This window comes from Cryptomeria japonica, chromosome 5 (assembly GCF_030272615.1).
Source record: "Cryptomeria japonica chromosome 5, Sugi_1.0, whole genome shotgun sequence".
Lineage (NCBI taxonomy): Eukaryota > Viridiplantae > Streptophyta > Pinopsida > Cupressales > Cupressaceae > Cryptomeria > Cryptomeria japonica.
This window is the reverse complement of record NC_081409.1, coordinates 314,858,325-314,885,406: the sequence shown is the minus strand read 5'-3', so window position 1 is coordinate 314,885,406 and position 27,082 is coordinate 314,858,325.

Here is a 27,082-nt window from a genome sequence, read left to right as displayed (position 1 = left end):
TGATCATTCATCAAGATGATTATATCAATTAATGACCATGAGAACATGTGAATGACATGCAAGATTCAATGTTTATATCTTGATTTTATTGCTAATCATGTACTCTATGTGACTCAAGGATGTCCATGACTAGAGAAGCCATGATGGGGTATGATTATTTTATCTGATTGTTGTTTGTGGTTTATCTCTTATTAAGGTATGTACTTGTCTAAGGATATGATCGACAAAAGATCAAGGAGGATGTTCTGAGTCATGCATTAAAGGGGATAATCCTTGTCTATTTTGCAAGAAATACTCAGGTCAATTGGATTCATTATTTCAAATTTCTTGTACGAACTTACTATATTAAAATCCATGTAAGAAATACCCAGGTTAACTTGAATCATTATGTCAAGTTGCTTGTATTTTCTTACAACATTTTAAAGCTCAAGGATGAAATCAAGCACTATTATAAGACAACATATGAATAATGGAAGTATAATTTTAGATCATTTTTAGATTAGCTCATTATTCATCTGCATTATAAGCATTCAATGCCGATTGTATTATAAGCATTTCATTTCATTCAGAGATCAACGGTTATAAATAAAGATTGAGTATACTTGGACACACAATTTTTTTTTGCATTGTAGTTGCATTAATCTTTAGAATCATTTAAATTATCATCATTCATTTCATGTAGTTGCATTTCAATCATTGCATTAGTTTGAATTCCATTAAGTGCATTTCATAATCATGTAGTATATCATCATTATTGTTTGCATTAGGATCATTATCATTGTAGTTCTTTTTATCCATTAAGATCATTTAGTTTCATCTTTGCACTTAGATTCATTAATCATTATAAGCATTACATATAAGAATCAAAACCATTTCATATCGATCATTTGCATTTCAAAATAATTATATGCATACACATAAAAAATATACAAAAATCAACATTCATAAGCATTCCCATATAGATAATTGCATTTGCATCATTTAAGTTAGTAATCATTTTCATTTGCATCCATGATCATCAAAATAAATAAAAAATCAATTGCATTTTGCATTTTGTATTTCATCATAATTGCATCATATAGAGTAGCATGCATAATAAATCATGAATCATCAACATTATATATGGTCCATGTCTCCATATCATCATAAAACAATAAACAGTCCAAGTATACAATGATATCAAATAAATAATCAATAATTTATACAATGTCCCATGATACAAATCAATGTCTCAAATCAATATGTCAACTAGGATGATGAGTACCACTCCCCCCTGGATGAATCAATACATCTAGATCCTCCTGCAACATGATATCAAAAAAATGTTAGCTCTTGATCTGATCAATTGCCTTGATCAATCAATCAGCTATCCTATCCGCTCACTTGAGATTTCTATCAATCTCTTTGACCACATATTAGTGACGCTCATTCATCATGAGGTTACGCATCTAGTCTATCCAATCTTGAGTTTACATCATTGACATTCATAAATCATGAAGTCAATCAAAGTCTATCCTATCAGATCATCAAAGCTTCGAGTTTATATCATTGACCCTCATCGATCATGAGGTCAATAGAACTCTATCAATCATCAAATCAAGTAAAATATCAAAGTAATCAAAGAGTGGAAATTTTCATCAACCAAAGTTATAGAAATTCTATCAATTATCATGAGATTAATCGCTTATCCAAAATTTTCAACAATTTCACGATCAATCGCTCGAGGGGGCACACAATCAGGATCTGTATCTCCATCAAGCGCACTATCAAGACTTGATTTAATCTTTGAAATAATGTTGTCTCGACATCATTTCAAAGAGGGGCAAAATGTATACACATAAAAATGACTCTGAGAAATTAAATAAATATTTTATATTTATTTAATAGTTATTCTTCTATTAAATATTTAATTTGAAAAGATTAATTTATTTAATTCATTTCATGTCTTTCTATTAATTAATTTCATTGAAATATTTTATTAATTAATTAATTTATCCTTTTCATCTAATCAATTAATTAAATATCTAATATTTAATTATTTCTCTAATCAATTAAATATCTAATATTTAATGATTATTCTTCTATCCTATAGTCTCAAATATTAAATAATTTCTTAAATTATTTAAACCCCTTTTCCAACTCACCTCCTATCTCCACTTCATCTTTCTTTTGCCAACTCATCCATCATGTGGCTAAATTAATTCAACTATTTTAATTAAAATATTTACTAGCCACTTATCTCCAAATTCCAAAATAAATGAAATATTATGTATATACACATATTTCTTAACCTTCTTCTATATTTTCTCTAGCATCCCTACATCTTAGGAAGGAATTGAGTCCACTTGTCCTCTCATAACTAAATCTTCTCCAACCATCCCTAGATTCCCTCAGTCAGCAACCCAGTCAAGGTGAGATGAGTGACACTTGTCTTCTCTTTCCCCCTTTCTCTCAACCTTCACCTTTGCTCACAACCATCCAAATTTGCAGATCTGATCATGACCATTGATCCAGAACATATCATCTTATCCTCTCAAAATTCTATAAAAGTAGGAGTTTGAGTTGAGAAAGAGTTAGTCTTCAAGTTAAAAAATTGAGAAAACTTATGCATTCGTGAGTTTTATCTTGAAGCAATTAGCAATTTATCATTTCTCATTTAGCATAATCATTTTGCTTTAAATCATTTGCATTGCATATCGAAGTATCAATTAACTATCAATTATTAGTCCATTCTTCATATGCCATCTTGGAAGCTATCGGTGCTTGTTTGAGAGCAAATCATCTACAACCATGAATAGTGGAGTTAAGACACAAGGAGACTTAAATCATGAAGGTAATATGGTTTGTATTTTAATTTAAATTTCATGTAGTTTCATTGGTTGATTTTGGATTTCCTGTAGCATTTACTTTGTATTTTGTGAAACTAATATGTTGTAGGTAGTATTCTGAAGATGAAATTCAAGTCGACACAGTAGGTAAGGGATCTTTGAAAGCTTTGTGATAAGCATTGGTTGCATGATTTCCAACACTAATTTTGCCAGCATCGATAAGGTCTTGAATCTTGTGTTTGAGTTTCATGCAATTATTTGTTGTATGACCCTTGTTTTGATGATATTCATAGTACTCATTTTCCCTCCACCATTTGGGTTTGACCTTAGGATCAAATGACTTGGAGTTGTCAGGCAATGTGATCAGTTCATTTTCCAATAGAGTCTTAAAAGATGACTCATAGGATTCTCCTAGAGGAGTAAAATCATGCTTAGGTTTTGAAACCCAAGGCTTCTCTTTAAACCACTCTTTTGATTTCTTAGGTAGGTTTTCTATAGCTCTTTTAGCTGCTTTGAGGGTTTGTGTACCTCTAGTCAGATTGAATACTATAGGTTTTGATTTTGGTTTGACATTATCAACCACTCCGTCATTAACAACATTCCTGTTATTATCTTTGTCGTATTTCCAGTATTTGTTCTTCTCTTTGGAACTCGAGTCTTGATGTGTTTCTTTATAAAGTGATATATCTCCTTTCCTTACAAGCATGTCTTCCATTTTGAGAGAACTATCCACCATTTTATTGAATAAAGGATATACTTGCATTTGGATATTATATTTCAACTTAGGAATCAGATTATTGACAAAGATGTCCATTTTCTCAGAATCAAGAATGGGTCATGAATATCTAGATAACATCTTTCTCCAAAGCTAAAGGAAAGTGAGAAAAGGTTCTTCTATCTTCTATTTGGTATTACAAAGCTTGATTATTGTGACCAGATGATGAATGTTATAGGAGTATTGTTGTAGAAATAATTCAACCAGTTCTTCAAAAGATTTAATTCCCACAGGTAGGCTTGAAAACCATTCCATAGCTTGTCCTCCTAAAGTTATTGGAAAGATGCTCATGAGATATGTCTGTTCTTGCATGAACTCCATACATAGAGAAAAAAATTCTCGAACATGGTCTTGGGGATCCAAGTTACCATTTTATTTATCAAACTTAGGAATTTCTATTCTAAAACGAAACATAGGAATGTAAAGACTCTTGCGAATAGAAATAGGAAAATTGTATCCAAGGAATATTTCATAGGATATTTGTCTTTGTCTTTCATTTCTTTAGTCTCAGTTTGTAGTTCTTGTAATTGTTTTGTCACTGATGCTAGTGGAGTATCGTCTTCTTTAGTGATAAGACTTTTGACATTGTAATCAGGGGGGAGTTTGGCTCCTTGTTTGGAAAGTTCTAGAAAATATTCTTCTTTTTCCTAGGCCATGATAATCTTCATCATCTTTCTGAAGTCTTTGTCCTTTTGACAGTTATTTATAACAACTTCTGTAGGTTTAGAAGTTTCAGACTCGTTAGATGAGGAGTCACCGTCAGTAGCATGGGTGCTAATATTATTATGAGTATTGCATTTAGCAGCTTCTATTTCTTTCCTTTCTCCAAACATGGTGGGAGAGAAGGGTTGATAAAAAAATTGTATACTTGACGACAAAGGTTTTTCAGAGACGAGATCTTCTGTAAAGAATGGATTAGTCTACGATGAAAAGGGTTGTCCCTTACCTTTGGAAGCTATCTTATGAAAACTTCTAGTTTGAATAGGCATTTACAATTGACATAATCGAGAGCTAGGAGTGATACAAAATTCAAGATTAAGTTAGAGTTAGTTGTTTGTTTGAGGTTTGATTAAGGAGATGAATACCAAGTCTGGTTTTAGGAACGATCTATCCCATGTAAGACGTGATCTAAGTAGATTAGATTGATCAGATTTATGAAGGTTTGATTGAACTAGCTGAGATATAATCGACAAAGTCATGTAACACAATGACGAGGGTACACTATCAAGACTATTTATGCTTAAGATTAAAATGACCGGATTTATGCTCATTGCAGACTGATTAGGCAAGTATGACAAATCTAGAAAAGGATGCAAAAATTAGGCTTCTGGACTGACATAATGAGAGGTTCGTACAACCAAATATAATGACCCAAACAACAATTTAGTAACTTCCAGATTACATAGACAGATACTCGTACGAGTTGTTGCCTATACTTGAATGACAATTTAAAGCTTACCAAATGACAAATGTTTAAAAATTAGGATGACTCGTACGACATATTTTATAAGACCAAATGACCATTTTCAGAGACCAAAATGATAGTTTAATAGCTATCAGAGGACAATTATTGAGGGGTAGTACGACAAACCAAAAGACTCGTATGACATAAGACCACACGGGGACGAGTTTCTGATAGGGACAAAGTTTTGACCACTGAGTTTTTTTTTTGATGTTTTGTTTGTTTTCCGGTTTTAGAGTTTCAGTTTTAGTTTCTCGGATGAAGACGCAACAAACACACAAGATCCAAAGTGACTTAAAACACAACACACTAATTCTAAGGAAATTGGCTGAGAGAGAAAACCTTTGCTTGTAGAATAAGGGACACACCCAATACCTAATCAGAATATGACCACTAAGTCTCACGCAATGGATTCTCAATGTCGTATTAGCCAACTCCAAATGCTAATGGGGCACGAAATAGCAAGTATCTTGGGAGAGTTACTATCTCTCTTGCACAAAGATTATCCCCCTTTCGGAGGTGAACTGGGTAGCTGCTATTTTAAAGTTCGTAATAAGGATTTCCATTTGAAATTATCCCTTGAAGCTGCACAAGCATGATTGAGGCCTATAGCCCGAAAAAGTACCAAAACAAGTTGTAGTCAGGCAAGCATGATTGAGACTACTTGGCCCTACAAAATGCCCAATATGAGAGATCTCAAAGAGAAAACTCTGTTGGCATATGCACACTCCAATGAGACATTGTAGGTGATTGAAGGTTTTGTCATTGATGGCAACCTTGCAATCCTATGACTCCGACAAAGCATTATACCAGCAAGGCATTACACCGACAAGTTAGTGCACCGACATCAAGAAATCACACTCTACACCGACACTTAGGACACCGACACTGACACAAAGAAAGGAAGTATACCGACACAAAGGCCGACAGGATTTTGTTATATTATATTTTGTTTATTATTGGAAAACTTTGTAAACCGACTTGGCATGTTGTAAAATGACTCTTATATATAAAAGAGATCATTGTAGACATTTTGTAAGTAAGAAAGTAGGTGAAGAAAGTGATGAATGTGAAATATTAAGGCAGACCTATTATGCAAAATATAGGTTGAAGGGTTTATGTAAGAAACTGAGCAGCAACCGGTACTGGATCAGGCATTATAGATGCTATTGTAAAGCAGTACAAGATATTGGATTTGTATAATCCACATTGTAAGTTAGTGAGACTTTCCATTGAGCAGTGAGCTCTAGGCAGTTGGCCTTCCTGCATGTGCAGGCCCCTATTGTAAGTAATATTCTCTTATTTGCTAGTGAGTGAATATTGTGGGTCACAAATCCCACTAAGGTTTTTGCCACATCGGGTTTCCTCGTTAAATCCTTATGTTATGGTGTGCTTTTTATGTGGATGTTCTTAATTCTATTTATTACATTATTTCTTGCATACCGGTACACTGTTACAATATGTTCTGCATGTTTTAAGATAAGAAATTCTAATTACTAGTTAGATACTGATTCACCCCCCCTCTCAGTATCTGTGGGATTCCTAACAATCTCAAATAATTTCATCCTCCAAGACTTTAATCCCGAAAGACTTATTTATTATAGTGATCCGAAATGCTTGGGTTTAGCTGTACTCACTTGGGTCGTTCTCATAGGGTGATTGCTTTTTCCCACTATGACAGGCCTGCTAAAAGGTACACAAATCTCAAAACTAGAAAAATCTTCAAGTGTCTGGATTTCTGATTGTTTATATAGACAAGAGCATACTCTCCTATCTCTTAGATTTTTCTCAAACACGGAATACATATTTGTTCATTAACATATCACAATTTTAGTTCCTAGAAATGAATTAAAAAATACACAATGTTAGTTGATTCTCCTTAGGCAACCTGCAAAACAATGCATCAGTAGTCATATTGTTTTTGAGAAATGGATTTTTTGACAAGCGTAAGTTTGATAAATTCTTTGACAAGCATTCTGCAAAAAATTAGTTAGGCTGTGAAAATCTTTCAAGCAAATAGAAGACAGATCAGGGTTAGCATTAGTAATTCCAAATTTAATTCAAGAAAAACCATAAAAATCCTTCTGTTTTTAATGTGAGAAAACAAAAAATCATACGAGAATTATCACAGAACCAAACGAGCATTCTCACTGAACCAAAAAAGTAATCAGAGAATAAAATGACAAAAAGCAGAAATCCATACGAGTATTCCCACATAACCGTACGACAAAACTCAGAACTTGTACTGTATGCTAAAGAAACTCGTACGATATTTTGCATAGACTATACGAACAAAATCTGAAAAATAAAAAAATGAATGATTGGAAGGCCGAAAAATTGAATTCTTGAGCCCCATGATGGGTGCCAAAAATGTGTGTGTGAAAAGTGGACTTGTATTTGTATTTGAATACACAACACTTCAATTAAGTCATTAGATGCATGGTTAGTAAATCAATAATCAATTAATAATAAAATCATTACAAAGCAACCTATTGCCTTCTAGTAGATGTGAGTTTTAGTCTTTCTCTCAAATTTCTTTATGCAACACCAGTGACTAGACAACACCTAAATGAAGGATTTAATCTATATGCGCATGAAATTGAGCTAAATGGATGCAAGATTAAGCTAGATGAGTGAATATTAGACTAACATGATTAAGCTATGAATAAATATTAAGCTAGATGATTTAAAAAATATGTAATAACTAATACGCAATATTCTCAATGCACAAAAATCTCGATAGAGCTAGAGAAAAAACAACATAATAACGATAAATCTCTATGTTTTTTTTTGAATAAGAGATGAGAGCCCAAATTTATAGAAAATCCAGAGACAGACCAACGGTCAAGATTGATCAATGATGAACGATAAAAATTCTCCAAGAGGAATCACAATCTAGGTGAATTGATGTGATTGGCTGCTTTTCTCAGCTTTAAAGGAAATTGAACTGAATTTAAGATAAAATCAGAAAAAACTGATTTATTTCATATTTTTATTCAATTTTGATATTTAATTGATTTAATTAATTTTCTAATATTTTTCAATTTAATTCCTTTTTGATTTATTTTTCCAAATTTAATTATTTTTTCAAATTAATTCCTTTTTAACGATTTAATGACAAATTGATTTATTAATTAAATATGCTAGGATATTTAATTAAATAAATAGGATAATTGATTAAAATGATTTACTTGGAATGATTAATTAAACAAATAAATATTTAATTAATATAGAATAATTTATTTGTCATGTGACATTGATGATTTAAGAATTAATTAATTAAGTGCTCATGATTGATTTAATTACCTTTGGTTAGGACCTTGGTGATGTACCCGAGATTAGGGGCCCATGGTTTAGGTGACCATTTTTAGGGTATTACATTTGCCCGTCTTTGAATTGACGCACGAGCAACGCATTGATTCAAAGAATATTTGATGTCGAAGAGATATTAGTTTTGAACTTGATGGATCACAAATAGATGAAGAGCGAGATGTTCAGCTTGATTTGAAGCGATGAAACTAAACAAATTGATTAAAGTGACACCGATCCTGAACTTGATTGAACTAGGATTGATAAAGAGTGAGATACTGATCTTGAACTTGATGGATCAAGAAACAAGTATCGATATAGAACTTGATTGAACTAGAATTGATTGAGCGAAGAGATAAAAACTAATTCCGAACTTGATTGAACAAGAACCGATTAGCGAAATAGAATGTTGAACTTGATTTGATGTGATGAAACTGAACACCTATTTGAATTAAGAATGTGATCAATTTCAGAAAGACTCTTTAACCCCTTTATTAGGTTTAAGAAAATAGCCAGCTTGATGAGGTATGATGAAACTGATTACCGTTAAGAGACTGATTCAAATGAAGACAATAGCAGCTTGATTTGGTGCGATGAAATTGATATGCCCCTAGAGATTTATTGAAGTTCGAGATCTTTGATTGAAAGGATTTTCTGCTTGACTTTAGATGAAGATTTGAAAAAAATTCTTGAATTTTTGATGATGTATGGTGCAATTGTTGAGTGCAAAGGTTCACAATTGTAGTTGAGTAATAATGAAGTCAGTTTCAGATGTGTAACAATAGTGAACTATAATTAGTATTTTAGAGGATGCGTTTCTCCATAATTCAACAATATTGATTCTATTGGCAAAAGACACTGTATTGATGTTTAGATGTTTTCATTGATGGAAACTAGAGTTAGATATCCAATCCATAGTTCATGATTCATTCATATTGGAAGATTGATTGAGGTATGGTGAGAAGAACAGAGCATCCAATAATGTGTACAATATTTGGTTGGCGATTTAGTTGTGTTAAGTATTTGGTATTGTGGATATCAGGGAAGCATTGTGGATGTGTAAATTATCTTATTCCATGTTTGTGCTCTCTGTTGTTGAGTCTTGTGTAAGTCGGAAGATCTGGTAGACATGTTTTTGAGTAAAACAATGTTCATCAACTGTAACGTGTGAAGATTCATTGTGTGGATCTTGTAGATCAATTTTGGCAATTGTTTGTGTGTTCAAGGTTAGTGAGATGACATGTGGGAAGCATGAGGACAACTTGTTTTGGTCCACTTGGTTGTTTTGGATCGGATTGAGCCAACTTGAGTAACACAGTTCGTGTTGCATGTTATGCATTTTTGGGCTGACATGATGAAGACCTAATTTGATGTTGTGGATATATATAAGTGATTGATATGATCATTTTTGATATGGTAGAGATATGTGAAGTGTGGATAAGTGAATGTGTGCAATTTCAAGTGCGCAGTTCAAGGATTTGTGCTCTAGAATGTAATAGAATATCAGAATAGAGCGAAATTGTAGAACAAAGTATTTTGTGCTTAACCAGAACTATTTTGGCATTTTTAGATGCTATTTATCAGTTCAGACATTCCAATTATTATATGTAATCATTTTGTAAGGTGGTGAGCCTTCTAGGGTTGTAACCCTTATTGTAATTTGAGCAATGAGCTCTAGGTAGCGTGCCTGAATGCATGTGCATTCTCCTCATGTAATATTATTATACTTCTAACAAGGTATATTAATATTGTGGGTCTCAATCCCACTGCGGTTTTTCCCTTAACCGGTTTTCCACATAAAAATCCCAGTGTTATGGTGTTATTGATGTTTGCTTTGTGTTTCTACACTTTACTTCTATTCATTTGCATTAAGTGGTTTAAGGGACAGATTAAGAATGTTAAAAAGTGTAGAACACTTATTCACCCCCCCTCTCAGTGTTCCTTGATCCCAATAGATTCAATGTATTCATATTTTGTATCTTTCCCTGAAGAAGTGATCTTCAATGTTTGCAAGTCAATTTCATATTTCTTTAAGGTTGTGCACCTTAGTTTTGCAAGTAAAAATCAACAACAACAAGCTTCCTTGGTCTTGAGCCTAAAAAAATGCAACTTGTTTTGATATATTGGGATAGTTCTCACTGTGATTTTTCCCTCATTAAATTTTTCACATTAAATCTTGGTTCTCACGTGTGATTGCTCTTTTTTTAAAGCTCTTTACTTTTGCATGTATGGTTATTAGAATGAATGGTAATTAAATGGTTAAATTGGTTAAGTATTAATATATGTTGACTCACCCCCCCTACAACATCTAAAAGTGTTCGACAATTAATTACCTTGTCTATTTTTAGTTTAAGTATACTTTTCACTAGTTAATGTTTTTCCTTCAATATTATAACATGCCTAATGGAGCACCCGCTTTATTTGATTTTTTAGGTTTCTATAATCTAAAATTCTATATCTTGTTTTTTAATCGTCGATAAATTTCTTTCATTTCTTATTTGCCATGCTTGCTCATTTTATTTTGCATACACACAAAAAGTGGGGAAATATAGTGAATAACATTACATACTTCATTCTTTCACCTCCATTTTTTTTACCTTGCATGGATGCATTTAATGCATGATTCCAACACATGTTTATTTTTTAGTTGGTCCCTTCTAGAATTAGTTGCCCCAAGTGGATTGGATCTAAAAGGCCTCGACTTCTAAATTTAAGGCTAATTATTTTTAAAAATAATCCGAAAACACTTTTGTTATTGATTAGTGGCATCTCACATTGTAGGTTTAATCACATACATCTCAATCTCAACAACAACAATCTTAGTTACATCCAAAGAAATTACATTAGGAAATTGACACCCACATTTATTTGTTTCTTTATTTTGATATTTTTGAATCAATTTAAGGGCATTTAATTTAATACATAATAGTTGGCCAAATGTGATTCTTTTTTTTTGATCGATAACCAAGATATTATATTGCTTAAAAAAGGAAAGATTACATCCAAAAAACTGTTAAACATCCTCCCACTACATGGGGTCTAGCCCCTACAAAACCAACAAAACCTGAAATAGACACCAGACCTACAAGTCCTACCACTACAAAAAACCAACCATACATACGCACATCCCCCAAAAAACCCGACAGACCGAAGGGACCTATCTAACAAAACCATCCCAAGGCCTCTTCCCTTGAGAAATTCAGAATACCCTAGCTGGGGCTTGCTACATGTGTCTCCCTCCCTCCACCTGGCATTGTTCCTGGCCTACCACCACGAAGCGAACTGCACTCCACCACCTCCATATGCTTTTGAGGAATTTGATGGTGAATCAGTGGCCGCCCATCCTCATCCAAAGGAGCTTATGACCTAATTGGGGTATTCTTCCCACAAATCTTCTCTCTCTCAACCGGTCTCAATTCTCACACAAATTGTACTACATCCCTCCACCCCTTGCATTCTCGAGTTGAATTTCTATAGGTCGAGAAGCTGACCAAATCATGAACTACTGCAACCCCCCCATTTCCATGTCAATCCTCCGCCATGGTTCTTGCAGCATATTAAACCCTTCTCCAACAACTGCTTGAGCCACCACATCATCCAAACCACCCGACCATTTAGGTCTCAGCACCAAGGATGCCACCTACTGTACCTCATCTGTCGACCTTCCCACCGATAATGCCAACATAACGAACAACGACGAGATGTCTAGGTTAGTTCAAGGACGACAATCAGAATCCAAAAATTCCTCCCCAACCATCAACCGCACTGCCCTCCAAAACACCTCCCCATCCACCCTGAAAACATTTAACAATCTATTACTCAAAATCGGGCTGCGGAATGCTGGCATCTGACCGTCAGTTGAAAGGGAAAAATTGGCCTCCATCTTGCCTCACCTCCTCACCAAAACTTGCACACGCTATCAAAGCCAAAACCAACAACTTTGAAATACTAGGGAACCAAAAACCAAGGCCTTAAAAAAGCCAGTGCCATCACAAGACATAATTACTTCACATGTAGCGCATCAAACCACACATCATCACCAGATCAGCTCACCGATTGCCTCCATCATCACTCCATATCCGCGAAAGCCACTTGCAACAAAATCATAGATCACAATCCACGAGGGACATAACTTCCCACAAATCCAGTGTCAAAATCAGACAACACCAGTCTCAAAAACAACTTGGGTTCTCTTCCCACATTTTAAGCAATTCAACCAAATTCATGAGAACATACATTTCGTAAGTCCTCAAATAAACTAAAGTTGTTATCCAATGAACCATTTTCTCCCACATTTGAAAGCTTGTCAGCCTCTTCATTTGCTTCCCTGAGAAAATGAGACACCTTAAAGTCTTCGAACCCACAAAGAAGAAGTTTCGTTCTTCTAATGTGTTTATCCAGATGCCATGCCTCCATGCAACCTCTAGCTATCTCGTTCACCACAATCTGAGAGTCCCCCTCCATGTGGAGTTTCTTCACTCCCAATTTCTTCTCCATAAGAATGGCTTCTAAAGCCACTTCACACTCAGCTTCATTGTTCGAACCATCCACCAATATTTTAGCCCCAATGGCTAGAATGTTGCCACAATTGTCCCGGGCTATGACCCCAGTACCAAAGACCCCGAGATTTCCCCTTGAAGCACCATCAAAATTGACCTTAGTCAAACCCTTATATGGTGGAACCCACTCCTGTCTTACTTCACCCATCCTCTGAGGATTAGCCCTCAAAAGCCCATTAGCAGGCCGGCCAAATGTGATTCTTAGCATCACTCTCTTTTTGGATAAAAATATACATCTATTCAAATATTTTATGTAGGAGTCAAATGACAAACTCAATATTGGACTAATTTTTTCTACCTAGACCATATTTTTGGTGTGATCTTGTCCTAGGCCATATGATTCTTATAGTATTAGAACAATCAAAGTTAACATTACACATGTTTTTAGGTAAGGCCCAATTTCTCTCATTTCTCTAAGAGGCATTCTACAATGACAATGAGGTATGAACTATCATGTAAATAAAAATTATAAAATAAATTTAAGTAAATAAAATAAAATAAATCTTTAATTTTATTTGACAAGATATTTACATTTATTAAAATTATTTTTTAGATATTTTCTTAAGAGTTATTTTATAATAGTTTTAAAAAATTTGCTAGCTGTGCTTTAGCTTTTATTTTTATTGTCATAACATGATGATATGTACCATCTCAACATCAATAATACTCTAATGTAATATTATATTAAAAATAATTTTAATAATTAATTCTTAATAATGTAGGAAACAAAGGTTATGCATTCCAATTTAATGTTAGCCCCTCAAATATAAGGTTTTGAGAAGTTTCCAAGATAGAGGGGCTTGTAAACCAAGGTTCAAGTTATAGAAAAAATATATTGTATTCTTTATAATATTCATTTAAGTATTTATTTATTGGTGAATTTTATAAATCAAACTATATAATTTATTTTTATTTTTATTTTTATTGGAAACCAAATTAGGATCTATGAACCACATTACACATGGATATATATCCCTAGAGGAGACATATCCAAAATAAAATAACCATAAAATATATGATATTTAAAATTTTTTTAAACTAGCATAAATAGTTGTCAAGCTTAAACCTTCAATCGAGTACACCCCAATATTGAAACCACTATCACCAAAGAGCAGAACACACATAAAAAAAACCATTGAACCACCCTATCATCCTTTGTATAGATATTATTGATCATAGAAGTGCCAAAAATGAAAGCAAAATGACACTACCTTCCTCCAACTTTAATCCTTAGCCACCTTCTTTCCTTTCTCCTTAGTAGACTTGTCTTGTTCTTTCATAACCAATGAAACCTCCTCAAAATTAATAGAATCCTTATCATATCATGAGGAGAATCTTGGTATAACACCCATAAGAAAATAGATCATTAAACCTTTGGTCAACTCACCAACAACATGTTATAGATAAATCTACCAATGCTTAGAAGAATGATGCAAGCTTGATAAAATACCAAAATAAAATTTAAACTAGTGTCCAAAATCCAATTACATGGTTGGATGTGGGGAAATACATGAGATATTATCCATTTCTTTTGCCAATTCCCAAACACAAATAACCCACAAACATAGTTATAGGTTACAAATTTCTTGATCAAAAGAAGGAATAAAATCAACTATCATCTTGATAAAGGAGCATCCAAGGTCTAAGAGAAATATTGAATCACCCAAAAATATTGTTTAATTTTTTATTAAGGGCTAAAAAATAATAGGGTTACTTGTTACCCTCTAGTCTGTAATAGACATTCAATGCTAACCTTGGGATATAGGACATGTGCTTAATAGCCTCCTGTGGATCCTTGTCTCTGGCCATTGTGGTGTTCATTGACAACTCGAGCTTTTGGCGTAATGACATCGGTGTCCAAAAAGTGCTATAAGAGTGCTAGGTTACGAGTTTGAATCTCATGGGTTGTGCTGAGGGGGGGTTGTTGTTAGGTCCCGTAGACAATTGAGAGGGGGGGTGAATCAGTTGTCTAATAAATTCAAACCAAGAACCAATTAACCAACTTAATGCTTAATACCGGTAAACCAGTTAAGTATGCCGGTAGACAGTGTTAACAGTAAATTGCTATACTGGTAAGTATTAATGCATGAAACATAAACATAAAGTCATCCACAACACATAACACCAATATTTGTACGTGGAAACCCTGTAAGGGGAAAAACCATAGTGGGAAACTTTACCCACAATCAGATGATACTACTGCAGACAGTAAGTGTACATAAATGGGGTCTGCACATGCAGAGAGGCCAACAACCTAGAGCTCACTACTCAAACAAAAAATGGGAGTTACACTGACTATAGTTGGATGGTTAAATCCAATAAGAATGTACTGCACAAAATAACATCTTCATATGCTAGATTCAGTATCGGTGTAATGCTGATATGCTTCTACAAAAACCTAGCTTCACCTTCAAATGATGTCTTCATGTATACCTCTGCTTAATCTCACATATTCCTTCACTCAATTCTTTTTTCGCATTCCACTCTTGATCTTACAAATAAGATCTTACATTTATACCATACCCTAAGACCAATTTTAGTAGGTCGGCTCTACAAGATATTACAATAAAATCATTTTACAACCAATATAATATCCGATGCAATAACCGATTAAACATGTCGGCTTAATGCATTTACATCAATAATAAATCATCTCCATAGCGCGCCATGCTGATTTGGAAAAGATAAACCTGCTGGTGTAAACCTAGATAACCTGGACCTATTTGCCGGTAAAAGCAAATATGCAAATATGAATATACCAATGATTAATTCTTCAAAACAAAGTGTCCACACGATGTCTTCAACATTACCAAGTGTCTTCCATATCATTCCAAATACTGGTGAACATTATATCTTGCCGGTGAACCATATACCAGTAACTATGCAATAGTTACTTGCTTGCCGGTGAATGTTGCTGGATCTCAAAGTGCTAGTTTTCAGTAGGTGTTGACATCAATGACAAAACCATACCAAAATACCAACAATCTCCCCCTTTGGCATTGATGGCAACACAAGATGGAAAAACCATCAAAGTGCCAAAACAGAAATGCCAAATACCAAAAACCAACAATCTCCATTTCTCCCCCTGGGAGCAACATGTGTTTATCCAAAGATTTATTTTTAATACCAATCTCTCCTCAAAAAGATAATGTGTTTTTCCATAGATATCGCTCCCCCTTTGACATCAAATGCCAAAGCTACAAAAATTAATTTTATACAAAATACCAACTACTCCCCCTCAGAAGTAGCTTCCTCATCAAAGATTGGAATAAAGATTTGTCTTTTTAATTCTGTCGGTTGATGACAATCATCAACTGTCTAAGTCTCTACCAGTGGTGGTATGACTCCAAGCTGATCTCTGAGATATTCAAAAGTCTCCTTAGGCAAAGGTTTTGTGAAAATATTTGCAAGCTGTTCTTTAGTATTCACATAAACCAGTTTTATCTCTTTTTCTTCAACTTTTTGCCTTAGAAAATTCAGTTTGATAGAAACATGTTTTGTTTTTTAATGTAATACCAGATTCTTAGATATATCTATTGCTGTAGTGTTATCACAATATATAGTAATAGGTTCCTTGCATTTTACCTTTATGCCTTTCAACATTTGTTTAAGCCATTGTACCTGTGTACAGTTAGTTGCTGCTGCAACATATTCTGTTTCTGCTATTGATAAAGATGTACAACTCTGTTTCTTACTTAGCCAAGAAACTAATCTCTTTCCAAGAAAGAATGCTCCTCCAGTGGTGCTTTTTCTATCATCCACGTCTCCTACCCAATTTGCATCTGTGTATGCACATAGATCACAATTTTCATCTTTAGGATACCATAATCCAAGATTTGCTGTGCCTTGTAAGTACCGTAAAATCCTTTTCACTGCTGATTCATGATTTTCCCTAGGATTACTTTGAAATATAGAAACAATACATACTGCATTCATAATATCGAGTCTGGTTTGTGTCAAATACAGTAAACCTCCTATCATAGATTTGTACCTAGTTGGATTAATAGGTGTAGATTCATCCCTTTGAGATAATTTTTCATTTGTAGTCATAGGTGTGCTTACCAGTTTAGATTTCTCCATCCCAAATTTCTTTAGCAATTCTTTCAAGTACTTGGATTGACTAAAAAATATACCTTTATCAGTCTGTGAAATCTACAAACCTAAAAAGAATTTTATTTCTCCAATCATAGACATTTCAAATTCTTGCTGCATTTTAATAGAAATTTCCTTACATAATCCATCAACAAAGACTTCAATAATCAAGATGTCATCATTAGTTATTTTGTAATATAAATTGCTATCTACATTTCCTTTAGTAAAACCAATCTTTAAAAGATACCTATCCAACCTTGCATACCAAGCTCTTGGGGCTTGTTTTAATCCATACAGAGGTTTTCTTAACCTGCAAACCATATCATTGTCATCTGTCAAAGAAAATCCATCAGGTTGTTCAATATATACTTCCTCTTCAATATCTCCATTCAAAAATGCACATTTAATATCCATTTGATAAACTTTGTAGTCCTTGTGAGCTGCAAAAGCCAAGAATAATCTAACTGCCTCAATTCTAGCTACCGGTGCAAAGGTTTCATTGTAATCAACTCCTTCTTTTTGAGAATATCCCTTATACACTAGTCTTGCTTTATTTCTAACAACCTTACCATCTTCATTAAGTTTGTTTCTAAATACCCATTTGGTTCCAATTACATTTTTATCTTTAGGCCAGGGAACTAATGTCCAAGTATTATTTTTCTCAATTTGTCCAAATTCTTCTTCCATAGCTTTAATCCAAAATTTATCTTCACATGCCTCATTGATAGATGATGGTTCAATTTGAGAAATAAGACATACCTCTTCATTTTCCAATCTTCCTCTTGTCATAACTCCTTTAAATTTGTTTCCAATTATTTGATCTTCAGAATGATTCAATCTTACATACCGGGGTGTTTTAGTTTGCTATTGTTCTTCAATTACTGTGGAATCCTCTGATGATACCAGGGTAACTAGATCTTCATTCTGCACTGGTGGATTCAGTGTAGGTTCATTTGTCATAATTTCTGTTGCCGGTTCAGTGTCTATATACCTTGAAGTTCCTCTGAATTGTTCATCAATCTTTACATTTGTACTCTCAACAATTTTCTACAATCTCTTATTAAAACATCTATATGCCTTGCTCTTAGATGAATAACCAAGAAATATTCCTTCATCACTTCTAGGATCAAATTTGCCAATATATTCATCTCTTCTAATATAACATTTACTTCCAAAAATTCTAAAATACTTAAGAGTATGAGTATTACCAAACCATATTTCATGAGGGGTCTTACTGGTTTCACCTTTGATGTGAACTTTGTTGAATGTATAGACAACAGTGCTAACTACCTCTCTCCAATACACATGTGGTAGATTTTCTTCTGATAACATACTTCTTGCTGCATCCAAGATAGTTCTATTTTTCCTTTCAACAACTCCATTCTGCTGTGGTGTCCGGGGTGCTGATAACTGTCTTCTGATTCCATTCACTTTACATAATGTATTAAAGTCCTTAGATGTGAATTCTCCTCCTTGATTTGATCTTAAACATTTGATTTTCTTACTGGTTTCATTTTCAACCATTGCTTTGAATAGTTTGAACTTCCCAAGTGCTTCTGATTTTTCTCTAAGAAAAGTAACCCAACACATTCTAGAATAATCATCAATAATTAGCATGAAGTATCTATCACCTTGTAAGCTTTTAGTTCTAGCTAGACCACATAAATCAGTGTGAATTAAATCAAGAGCATTATTGGATTTTTCTGGAATACTTTTGAAACTAGCTCTAACTTGTTTTCCAAATTGACATTCCTTACAAATTGTATTATGAGGTTTCACAATTTTAGGTAGATCTCTAACTGCCTTAGAAGTACTGATTTTTACCATGCAATCAAATTTTACATGACACAGTCTCTTATGCCATAACCAACTTTCATCTATATGAGCAATTAAGCATGCCTTTTCAAATGAAAGATATTACCTCTAGTCTGATTACCAGTTGCAATTTCCAAACCAATTCTATTCATGATTTTGCATTTTCCATTTTTAAATTGTAACTGAAATCCTTTCTCAACTAATTGACCAACACTTAAAAGATTATGCTTTAATCCTTCAACATAGTAGACATTGTCAGTGTTATGCTTACCATCAAGAGATATTGAACCCTTACCTTTGATTGAATAGGCTTTGTCATCTCCAAATCTTTCTAAACCTCCATTGTATTCTTGAAAGTTCAAGAATTTACCTTTGTCTCCAGTCATGTGATGTGAGCATCCTGAGTCAATGATCCATTCATCCTTTGTTTCAACTTTGGCTGCTAGGGCTTGTTCTACCAGTTGAGCAGTAGGTTCTGGTTGATCTTATATTATAGCAACAAAAACCCATCCATTGTCTACTGAATCCTTATCAGAATCATCAGTCACACCTTCATCAACAATGTAACAAGATTTATCTTTGTTCTTCTTAAATCTGTATCTCTAATATTCAGGATTAGGCTTGTATGTTCTTCTAGCTTCTTCTCTTAGTCTAGCATGTCTATCAGGGCATCTTGAAGCCATATGACCAATCTTATTGCAGCTAAAACATTTAAAGGGTGCTTTACCTTCATACTTACTTCCAATTGGACCTTTTGGCATTTTTCTTGCAAATAGTGCTTCAAGTTCTTCAAGCTCTTCATTCTCCTTCCTAGTTTCTTCAAGTTCTCTTGCATAAAAGGCTCTCTAGTCTGATTTGTCAAATGATGGAGCAGATGATGTTGATGCTTTAAAGGCCAAATCAATTTTTATAGTAGCAACAGGACCAAATTCCTCAATTTCAAAGGCTGAAAGTTTTCCAATCAATGTATCCCTAGTTACTAATGTATTAGGCATTGTTCTCAACTCATTTATAGCAATAACCTTCATTTTATATGCCAGTGGCAATCCTCTTAAGATTTTTGAAACAATTTCATCCTCACTCAGGGTTCCTCCACAACATTTAATACCCAGAACAATTTCATTTACTCTTTCTTTAAAAGCAGAAATGCTTTCATCTTCTTCCATTTTCAAATGTTCATACCTGACTCGGAAGCTTTCAAGTTTTGCAATTTTGACTATGGAATCTCCTTCATTCAGTGTTTCCAAATGATCCCAAATAGCTTTGGCAGTAGACCTATTTGATAATCCCATGATTTGTTGATCTGATAATGCGCTCAAAAGTGCTTCTCTTGCTTTGCAATCATTCTCTTCATCTTTAGCTAAGGTAGTTGGAGCAGTCTGACCAGCTATAGCAGCAGTATAACCATTCTTTGTAACTTCCCAGATGTCTTTGCGAATGCAATTCAGATGTGTCTCCATTATGATCTTCCATATCCCATAGTTGGTTCCATCAAGTTTAGGACTATCCTTCCTGAAGTAATTAGTAGACATTGGATCTCGTCAAGTTGTTAAACTTCTGCATAAGAGGACTAGGCTCTGATACCAATTGTTAGGTCCCAGAGACAACTGAGAGGGGGGGGTGAATCAGTTGTCTAATAAATTCAAACCAAGAACCAATTAACCAACCTAATGCTTAATATCGGTAAACCAGTTAAGTATGTCGGTAGACAGTGTTAACAATAAATTACTATACCGGTATGTATTAAAGCATGAAACATAAACATAAAGTCATCCACAACACATAACACCAATATTTGTACATGGAAACCCTATAAGGGGAAAAACCATGGTGGGAAACCTTACCCACAATCAGATGATACTACTGCAGATAGTAAGTGTACATAAATGGTGTCTGTACATGCAGAGAGGCCAACAGCCTAGAGCTCACTGCTCAAACAAAAAATGGGAGTCAACATTGACTACAGTTGGATGGTTAAATCCAATAAGAATGTACTGCATAAAATAGCATCTTCATATGCTGGATTTAGTATCGGTGTAATGCTGATATGCTTCTACAAAAACCTAGCTTCACCTTCAAATGATGTCTTCATGTATACCTCTGCTTAATCTCACATATTCCTTCACTCAATTCTTTTTTCACATTCCACTCTTGATCTTACAAATAAGATCTTACATTTATACCATACCCTAAGACCAATTTTAGTAGGTCGGCTCTACAAGATATTACAATAAAATCATTTTACAAAAAATATAATATCCGATGCAATAACCGATTAAACATGTCGGCTTAATGCATTTACATCAATAATAAATCATCTCCATAGCGCGCCATGCTGATTTGGAAAAGATAAACCTGCTAGTGTAAACCTAGATAACTTGGACCTATTTGCCGGTAAAAGCAAATATGCAAATATGAATATACCAATGATTAATTCTTCAAAACAAAGTGTCCACATAATGTCTTCGACATTACCAAGTGTCTTCCACATCATTCCAAATACCGGTGAACATTATATCCTGCCGGTGAACCATATACCAGTAACTGTGCAATAGTTACTTGCTTGCCGGTGAATGTTGCTGGATCTCAAAGTGCTAGTTTTCAGTAGGTGTTGACATCAATGACAAAACCATACCAAAATACAAACAATTGTTACCCTCTTGCCTGTAATAGATGTTCAACACTGACCTTGAGATTCAAGACATGTTCTTAACAGCCTCTCGTGGATCCGTGTCTCTGGCCATTGTGGCGTTTGTTGAGAGCTTGAGCTTTTGGCATAATGACAAAAGCGTCCAACACATCTTCCTTTACTCTAAAGCATTTTTGAGACTACTTCCATATATAATCTGGAATGGTGATTTATTAGTGAGCTCCTATTGATAGAATTATTGTAAACAAATTATGCCTATGATAAAATCAAATTCCATCCCTTAGGTTTATCTCCTACTCAACATCTTAGAAAACTACCCAAACTCCTATTCACCACTTATGTATGTTCATCAAATAATGGATGGTGTGCAGAACTGTACTTCAAATTTGTCTTCAACTTATTCCATAATGTCATCTAAAAATACCCAACAAATTTCGTATCTCTATCTAAAACTATATTCTTTGGTAGACTGTGTAGTCTCACCACCTCTCTAAAAAATAATTTTACAACATAAACAACATCAATAGTCTTCTTATAAGGAATAAAATGTGTCATCTTTGAGAATTTATCCACCACCACAAAAATGGAATCATGTCCTCTCTGAGCCCTTAGTAAACCAAGAACAAAATCAATAATAATATCCTCCCATGGCCTCTCTAGTATAGGCAATGGTTAATATAGCCTTGTATTCTTACTTGTTCCTTTTTCCATTTGACACCTTGCACAAACTTCTTCATATCCTAATACAACTGTGGCCCATAATCATGCTCACTAACTAGATAAATGGTCTTATTCCAACCAAAGTGTCTAACCAATCCTCCACTATGCTTTTCCTTAATCAAATTCTCCCTCATGGAACTCTTTGGAATGTACAATTATCTTCCCTTGAATAACATACCATCTTGGATTATAAAATACAACCACCATGTCCTATCTAAAGTAATAGGCTTCATGCATGATCTCCAAGTCTCTCCAAAATTAGAATCCTCAAGATACAAACTGTTGAGTTCAATAAGCTAGAAATTGAAATTTTGGATTTTCGGTTGTTGAACTTTTGGGAGCCATAACTTTTAAACTATTGGATCTTCAATCATCATATATTGTTAGAAAGCTCGCGAGGAGGCCTACGATGGTAGATTGTGTTAATTCAAATCCATCCATCTTTTGAGCTTGTCAAGGGCTTCTAAGGCCCTCAAAATTGCATTTGAATTTGTATTGGAGAAATTTTCTAAAATAAAAACTTTAATATCTCTCAAATGCCACAACATTTTAGGACATCATTCACCTTATATTCCATCCTCACACCACGACATAATTTTTTAAGTTCATATGTGTAGAAATGAAAACTTACTAAAGATAGTAATGTTGGCAAGAGACACTACACACGGTATCAGGTGTTGTCATTGATGGAAACCCAAGTTAGTGTACCCATCCGCATTATTCTATTTGATCATATCGAAAGTCATATTGAAGATTTGTTCAATTCTGACAAGCTTAGAATAGAGCATTTGGTAATGTTCAGTATTTTGATCAGTACATATTTTTAGGTTAACATCTCATGTTGCAGATTTTAGGGAAGGTTGATGGATGTTTGTACTATTTTATTCCAAAATTTTTAGTCATGGTGATGATTTGTGTGTGAGTTAGAAGCTTTTGTGTATAGATTTTTGGTTTGATAGTGTAGAATGACTAACTTGCTTGGACAATCCTTATGCGAATTATGTGGAATGATTTTGGTGATTGTTTTTATGGTCCAGGTGTTTTTGTCTAATGGTTTTGGTAATATACGATCAATTTTTTTGGTCCACATTAGTATTTGGGTTCTGATTTAGTCGACTGTTTATACACGCTTCATAAAGTGCTAAGTTTTTTTGAGCAAACATGTAGTTGATCTAATTTTTTGTTGCAGATATATATGATCAATTTTTTTGATCTTTTTTAATGAGTGGAAAAGAGTTTTTGATCAATTATGCACAGTTCCATGTGCATAGGATAGAGATTTGTGCTCTGGATCTTAGCAAAACAATGAAATAGAGCAACATAAGGCAAAATATGAAAAGTGTGTATAACATGATTAACTGGAACTATAAATAGGCATTTGTCGATGCTACTCTTAGTTCAAATACTTTAGTTAACTTTTTGTAATTGAGTTGTAGGTAGTGAGCCTCTCTCTTGAGCAGTGAGCTCTGGGAAGTGTGCCCGAATGCATGTGCATTCTCATTGTAAAACTTCTAATTGAGTATACCCATATTGTGGGTTCATCCCCACCATGGTTTTTCCCTTGACCGGGTTTCCACGAATAAAAATCTTTGTGTTATGGTATTGAGGTTGTTTGTTTTGTGTTCTTGCATCTTTCTTTTGATTAAATGCATTGAGTGGTTGAAAGAATAAATTAAAGCTAAAGTTTGTAGAAAACTGATTCACCCCCCCCTCTCAGTGTTTCTTGATTCCAACAAGATGGACAAAGAAGAAAAGAAAGGTTCCAAAGTAGAAGAGTTTGTAGAACACCTAAAGAATTTAGATGAAGAGGTGAGAAAGCATATTAATGAGATGAAAATTTAGTACAAGGCTAAGACACATCAAAAGAGGAGATATAAGGAATTTTAGATTAGAGATGAAGTCATGGTTCATCTTAAAAAAGAAAGGTTTACAATTGGAACATATAATAAGTTGAAGATGAATAAATTTGAGCCATGTAGAATCTTGAAGAAATATGATTGAGGAAATGTGATGAATAATGATGAACAATAAATACTCAAAAGATACTGAGAGGGGGGGGGGGTGAATTAGTATGGACAAAAACTTCTTCAACAACTTAAACTACAAAGACTGCACTAACTGGTAAACAATATCACCAATCCAAATCAAGGCACTACCAGTAAAACATAGTATGAATCTAACAGACATAAACCGGTAATATCTATATCTTCTCAAAACCTAATATCTCATCTAAACTTCACCCATATGCTTAAGCAAGTAATACATGAGAAATACAATGACCATTGGACCAGCTTGCATTACCGCTTAACAGAAAACACTAAAACATCAAATGAAAAAGCATCACACATAACACACTGATTTTTCACGTGGAAACCCAATTGGGAAAAACCACGGTGGGGATGAATACCCACAAGTTGCTCTTGAACTCTTCTAAAGTTTTCTCTATTAGGAGCCTAGTTTGGTTAAAGACTTTACAATAGGTTCTGCTAGGAACCGATCCTGCTAGGGATCACCCAGTTAAGTGATGGCTAAATACCCAATTAGAGGTTAAAACCCTGTTAAAGGTTACCTTGTAAGAGGATTTGAAGAACTCAATGATTTTGAGTCACCCTGTTAAAGGATTTACAAAAATCCTATCAAAGCTACCCGGTAAAGGGATTTTCCATCTACTGAAATGGTTAGAAGTCAACAGGTAATACAATGATCTGATAACAACACTTAATGCCAAGGAAGATCCACTTTAGTTCCTTTACATCTAAAATTACACTCTACAAGTATCTACTCACTTCTCTGGTCTGGCAAGAATCACCTCAGATAGAGTCATTTGCCAACAACTTCAAATAAAAATCATCATCGACTTTATAGACAACAATTAGGTCAGTAGCCAAAACCTAAAACCCTAAGCATCTAGGTTAACAATACAATCGATCCAATCCTGGCCATTTAAACATATTACAAAGGGTAGAACAATCCTGAACAAATCTCAAGACATTCTCCATCGTCTATTCTTCATCACTTTTGGAAGCTAATAACCCATCACGCGCTCTCCACCGTTTACTAAGATTCTATAAATTTTTGAGGTAGATAGAATCAATCTTCTTCATGCAATATCCTCAAGGAGATTCTTCACTCGCACAAGGCTAACATGGCAATGCAATCTAATATTCATTTCAATGCTAAATCATCATAGGATGTCATCGGTCGAATCACACATACTTGGAATGCATCAACCAGAAACATTGAAGCTGAGACTACCAACCAGTAGTCATATCAAATGAAACCCTGATACAAACTTTGCATATACCGGTTCACACCAACATAATAGTTCACTTTTTGCATATACCGGTTCATACCATCATACCAGTTCACTTGTCGGTTCACTTGCCATTTTGCTTACTTCAATGTACTAGTTCATACTTCAACATATTGACATCAATGACAACATACAATCCCATCATGTCATCAAAATCAACACATATGCCAATAATCTCCCCCTTTGGCATTGATGGCAATACACAAAGATATCACTACATCTTCTTCCATATTAAATGCCTTCAATACTACATATATCTTCTCTACTTCACATCTTCTCCCCCTTTGACAACAATGCCAAAGTGGAGGCATAAGCATCCATGATCTATTATGCTTCTCCCCCTGAGGAGTAGCATCCTTCAACACATCAGCCCTGAAAAGATTTGACAATGCAATACCTGATTGATGTGGAGCACATACCTTTAATTCACCTCTTAAATAGGTAAATGTAGCCTTCGGTATAGGGTTGGTGAATATATCTGCTAACTGCTCTTTACTGGAAACATGTTTCAATACAACCTCTTTGTTCTAAACTTTCTCCCTCAAGAAATGATACTTGAGCTTGAAGTGCTTGGTTCTAGCATGCAATACCAGATTCTTGGAAATATTAATTGCACTTGTGTTATCACAAAATATACTCACCAGTTCAGATACAGGGACTTTGAAACCACTTAATACATGCTTCATCCAAATTATCTGAGTGCAGTTCATAAATGCTACTACATATTCTGCTTCTGTTGTGGACTGAGAGATACAACTCTTCTTCTTTCTCATCCATGAGACAAGTCTACCATCGAGAAAGAATGCACCACCAGTTGTGCTCTTCCAGTCGTCCACATTACCAGCCCAATCGACATCAGTAAACACTTTGAGATTGAAATCATTATTGCATGGATACCACAATCCATAATCTATAGTTCCCTTCAGATATCTAAGAATCCGCTTGACTGTTACCAAGTGGGATTCTCTTGGACTTTTTTGGAAACGTGCAACAATTCCCACTGCATGTGCAATGTATGGTCTACTATGTACGACATAGTGCAACTTACCAATCATTGACCGACATTCCTTCTCATTCACCAACGCCGAGTCATCTTCTTTTGACGATTTACAACTGATCATCATCGGTGTACCAACCGGTTTGTTATCTTCCATGCCAAAGGTCTTCAAAACCTCTTTGACATATTTGGACCGAGTGATAAAAATACCATATTTCAGTTGTTGAATCTGTAGTCCAATGAAGAACTTAATCTCTCTGATTAGTGACATCTCGAATTCCTTCTTCATTTCATCTGCAAACGCATGGCTCATCTTGTCATCTCCACCAAAAATTATGTCATCAACAAACACTTCACAGATTAGAATCTGATCTCCTTCTATCTTCAGATAGATATTTCTATCTTCACTTGTTCTTTCAAATCCAATCTTCACAAGATGGGAGTGTAAACGTTCATACCATGCTCTAGGTGCTTGCTTCAATCCATAGAATGCTTTATGTAGTCTACACACCATATCACTATCTTTTGATAGGGAAAACCCATCTGGTTGCTCTATATACAC